Genomic DNA, 5,649 nt, shown 5'->3' on the forward strand with positions numbered 1-5,649 from the left:
AGGGTGTAGATATTTTTAGGCACATTTTCAGGTGGTTAGACAGGGACTCGGATGATATGAGTCACAGAGGATTTTAGTGTCAGAAACCTAAGTGGGATCCCCAAATTGACTCCAAATCCCTTGTTGTTCCATACAGGGTACTATTTCCCTCTTATCTCTGGTCTTCTCGATCTGGAAACCTATCAAGTATCAGGATTTTCTTGTCATGTGGAAAACTGGAACGAATTCAGCGGGCCTTTTCACCTCTGCCCATGGTGATCATTAAGATCATTATCTAAGTGGAGGACTCTGGGTAAGATACTCAAAGATCCTTAGGAATAGAGACAGTATAATATTTTTCTGGTATTGAAGTCACTGAAACCAACTATCTTTTTTAGTCCATTCAGGCTCTGGTATGTTCAGAGGGTGCTGTAAAACAGGTCTGAAATAGTATTTAAAAACACTCAGCTCAGCCTCTTCTACAACGTGAGCCAATGCTTATAAACATGGCTAAAATATTCCCTTACCTACGATGACTTCCCAGCCATCGTAGTGTTTATATGGTATGACTGTGACTTACATTAGTCAACATTTGCAGAGAAAGAACTTAGTGCATCCAGGGGGCACTTCATGTTGAAATTAGTTTGTGACAATGAGCTACTGTGTTTTATTCTGCAGTCCAAGGGAATGGTGCCAGACATCTCTAAGGTGTCTAGCAGTTCTACAATTCTGATTTTAAGTGGTCTGTGTGCTTCAGCGATTTGGGCAGGAGAAGGGCAGGAGTCCAGAGACTGTGAACACTTCTGTTACCTGTGCTGACCATGGAGCAGGTAGCCTTCTGTGGGCATCATTTTGATTTCTTGGTACTCTTGTGAAAGGTGCTTTTGTCTCAAATTCCTCCATTTAGGAGTAATTATAATGATGAAAGTAATTTTTATCTTATATCATCTGTGGGCCCTGATCCTGGGCTCCCAGGGAAGCTATCCTTTAACATTTTACCCAGCTCAAAATGATTGGGCAAAAACTCAAAGCATGGGCCCTATTTCTGCCCCAAGCACATGTTTTACATCTGCTTCGAGAAGAAAACAATAACCAAAATGCCAACATGAAGTTAAGAAAATATAAAGAACCTCTTTGGCTCCCATAAGATTAAAGTCATACTGACATGTACATACTGAAAATGCATGAAATCATTGGATTTCCTAAAGCCCAAGCCTTGGATGTTGGGAGAGCCACTGACCTTGCCCAGAACCAGGCACACCCCAGCAGGGAGGGCTGGTGCAGAAAGGGAAGGGGCAGGACTCTGAGGGTGGTCTGCAGCCAGAGGGGTTCCTGGAAGGGGCCAGGTGTGTGGAGGGAGCCCGGCCCAGAACCCCACCCATGCCTAAGCTGGGTGTTGTGTAGAGGAGGCGCCTTTTGGACCCCCTGCACTTTCAGGGTTCCAGGGGCTTGAGGGCGGGTTGCCTGGCATCCCAGGGGCTGGGGTACCACGTTGCCTGACCAATCACCGCTTGGGGGTGGAGCTACGTCTCTGTGGGCTGTTCCAGAGTTGCAGTGGGGTGCAGACCTGGGGCAGAAGAAGGGGCACTGGGAGAGAGAGAGTAGCCCTGCGGAAGTCACTGCTGGTTAGTGAGCAGCGTGCACCGAGGGTGGGGGGGGGGTCCAGGGGTAGGGTGTGCCCCAGGTGGGAGGCAGGGTTCTGGAAGGGCACCTGGAGAGGATTCATTGTGGGGACTCAGGTGAGTTTTCTTTATCCCTTTAAAGTCTCTTCTGCCCCATGTCCTCAACTGGCCTTATTCCCCATACCCGTGAACTCCAGGGCGCCCACTCACCTGAGCTTTTGTGGGATTGGTTGCAGAATTTCAGGGTTTCCCCTGTTCCCCGGGAAGAGTGCGGGTAAGGACCTCACAGAGTCCCCACCTTCAGTGATGTGTCCCCCAGTTCTCTGACACAGTGCAGGTGATGCATCTTGAGCAATACCCCAAGTTCAGCAGGGTGTTCCCTGGTCCCCCAGGCACAGGTGTGGCAGTAGGAAGCCCCAGAGACATCCCCCAACTTCAGCATTATGGCCCGTGTGCCCGCAGGTTAGTGGTAATTGGCTGTTAGAATCATGCAGGAAAATCCTCCAATTCGGGGCCTGAAGGAGGGCGTAAACCAGACCCCACTCTAATTGCATTGGGAATAGATGAATTGAGGGTTTCTTTAGAAGAGTAAGTCTGCTTTCCAGAAAAGGCAAGGTCATTGGTCTATTGAGAATGAAGATAATTACTGATAAACAACAAGTATGTGTTGCCCCTTCACCCAGAAAACGAAGCAGGTGTGCAGGCTTTAGTTCAAAGGTGCCTTCTTCTCCCCACCTGACAGCACTTCTCTGCTCTGGCTCCAAGAAACATGAGGTTTTGAACGTCAGCATCGGAGTCAGCGAGGCAGCTTGTCACAGGACGCCAGTGTTCAGAGAAAGCACAGGTATGTTTGGCAAAATGTCCTAACTATATCAGGGCTGGAGGTAAAACCTCTCATTATCGCAAAACCTCCTGGGCTTTTCTCTTTTCTCTAGTTGAGCCACAAAGAAAAATTGAAGTAGCTGTCAGCATTCTGGGTTTGGTGCAAGAATTACTTAATTTCCCTGCAGGTAGAACTTTGCAGGGGATCACAATTTCTCTGTCCATTTATTGCTTACAAATGTATTTTGACAATCTGTTTCCTAGGAATCCTCTTTTATTAGAAAGGGAAGGTGAGATTCACTCTGTGCCTGTTTGTAACATCTAATTTGTTCCTTCATCTAACAGTGTTTATTCAATTGGGCCTAAGATATGGTTGAGTGGCCAGCATCTAGAGTTGGGTGGCTTTTTTCATCTGATACAAACTTGGATGATGTCATTTCACAAAGGTGATGTTTCATCATGGATTAGTTTATTCATCAGAAGAGTTAAAATTAGGGTGGAGGGGAAATTCAAAATTATCCAAACCGGCCTGTTCCTGTTTAAAAGTTCAGTTTGACTTTCTACTTTTACTAAATGTATTATCTCGATATTTTGAGGTGCCATATTCTCTCTGTAGTTTCTTTGGTGGTGGAGTCAGAAGGAGAGTCTGGGAATTCTTTTGGATAGTGGCATGCTGGTGGCTTCAAGGGGCTTTGCGTTAGGAGCCTTGGGGTGAAGTCTGCAACTGCTTGCCTGACCCTGGGTGCATCTCCCAGAGGTTTTGTTTCCTCTTATGAAATTGCCAGCAGATAATGTTCTGCTTAAAGGGGAACCCTCCCATCCTGTTGGTGGCAATGCAAAGTGGTGCAGCCAGTCTAGGAAACAGTGTGGGTGTTCCTCAAAAAGTTAAACATCGAACTACCACATGATCCAGCAATTGCTCTCCTAGGTATTTACCCAAAGGATACAAAAATGCAGATTCAAAGGGGGTACATGCACCATGATGTTTATAGCAGCAATGTCCACAGTAGCCAAACTATGGAGAGAATCCCAATGTCCATGCACTGATGAATGGATAAAGCAGATGTGGGATACATATATATACTGGAATATGACCCAGCTTCAAAAAGAATGAAATCTTACCATTTGCAAGGATGTGCATGGATCTAGAGTGTATTAAGCTAAGCAAAATCATTGAGGAAAGACAAATATCCTATGCTCTCACACTTGTGGAATTTCAGAAAGAAAACAGATGAACAGAGTGGAGGGGTGATGAGAGGCAAACAAGGAAATAGACTCAACCTTGGAGAACAAACTGAGTGTTGCTGCAGGACAGGGGCGTGGGCGATGAGTTAAATGGGTGGGGGGTATTAAGGAGGGCACTTGTGATGAGCACCGGGTACTGTATGCAGGTGAGGAATCACTAAATCCTACCCCTGAAGCGAATATTCCATGGCATGTGAACTAACTGGAATTTAAGTAAGAGGAGAAAGGAAAAAGTGTTCTGCTTCATGAAGAGTGAGGTAAAATTGTAGTGAATTGGGCTGTAGTCTTCTATAGATGATATTTGTAAAACACCCTGTTGTAGGATACACTAGTTGCTTATCACATAAGGAGTCCTCAGAAAGCTGCAATGAAAGATTCAGGTCTCAGAGCATGTTCATGTTCCACTGATATGTTACAGTTTGCACAGGTAGGAAAGAAGGTGGAGAGAAAGGCAACAGAAGGGGAAAGTAGGTGTGAACCTTTCAGTAGTTAGCGTTATAGCTTTCTCATGAAAGCCTTGCGCCATGTGATTTTGGAAGAAGAGGGGAATCCGGGAGCTTTGCAGGAGACGGGGGAGTTCCAGGTCTGGGTAAAGCTGACAGGGTTCCCAGATGAGAGCTGAATGCATTCTGCAGCAGGGTGTGGGCAGGGTGGGCTCCAGGGGTGGCTGTGGGTCTCCTGGATGAGAGTTGTGACAGGTGAGGGCTGTCTGCAAATTCCTGGCTGAGGACAAGTGAGGCACAGGCAGAGAGCTGGCAGAGAACCTTCTTCTGAGCCACCAGCCTCACCCAACACACACAGCCTCAACTTCTGTCCCTGTCACTCCAATTCAGACTTCTCAGAAGGTGAGTTAGAACACATCAAGAGCATTCAAAACAGAAGGGAAAGCATGTGCAAAGGCTCTGGGGCAGGAGAATTCCAGGTATGTCCAGGAGCATCTAGAAGCCCCTGTGGCCACAGGAGACAGCTTAGGACATGAGCTCAGAGAGGTGAAAGAGGGTGACAGAAAGCCATTCCAGGGCTATAACCCCATGAGATGCTGTTTCACTAGGCCATCTTGGCTACAGTGTTGAGAACAGATGACAGAGAGTTGAAGATGGCAAGGCAGGTCAATGATGAAGCTTTTCCAGGAACTCAGGCACTGTGGACCAGACAGGTGGCCTTGAATGGTGTGGTTAGACTTATTCTGGGTCCATTTTGAAGATGAAGCTCACAGGATTTGCTGATGAGTTAGATATTAGGAGCAGGAGAACGGAGGAGTTGGGGTAACTCCCAGCTGTTGTGGGTTGTCCTGATCGAGGGGAAGGAGGGGGTTTCTCGGGGCGTAGGAGGTAGTCCGTGTTCCGCATGCTGAGGAATGTGCCTTTCCAGGTGGACCTGCTGAGGTTTGTGTCTGGGAGAACCTTTCACATCTCCTCCCTCATCAATGCTCAAGTAAAAGTATCCCCCACTTTTTAAACGTTCACAGTAAGACACTGGGCTTTCTTGAAAGAACTACGTTATTACCCAGCTTCAGTAAGAGGAAGAGACCTGAAGAGGATTTCCCTCTTATGAAAAAAGGTGAACAGTGAGAATCGCGGTCAGCATCTGTTTTGGGGAGAAGCACGACAGAGGCGGCGTGCACCCCAACCAGCTCCTTCCTCTGGGAACCACTCTCCACATCCAGCCACCAGCACTTTGAATGGTGTCCGTGATCCTCTGCTGTGCTTTATCTTCATTTATGCCGGGCCTCCCTTAGAAACTTGTGTGCTGAGGCCTAAGAAAAGCCAAAGAGAAGGAATTTTGGTGTTTGAGCACACTGTCTACTTGTTCCGTGTAAATTAACGGCCATTCCTTCTTTACACCATTTCTGCTGTGCAAGGTTTCTCAGAAGCCCTGTACTTTCAAAGAGCAGGGAAACCTATACCCCATGCTGCGGGGTTAGTTTTAGTCTCCATGCTGGACAGAACATTTCATGACTGTCAGATTTTCTCACTCAAAC

This window comes from Ursus americanus, unplaced genomic scaffold, assembly GCF_024610735.1.
Source record: "Ursus americanus isolate L20-20 unplaced genomic scaffold, mUrsAme1.1.p SCAF_51, whole genome shotgun sequence".
NCBI classification, from domain to species: Eukaryota; Metazoa; Chordata; class Mammalia; order Carnivora; family Ursidae; genus Ursus; species Ursus americanus.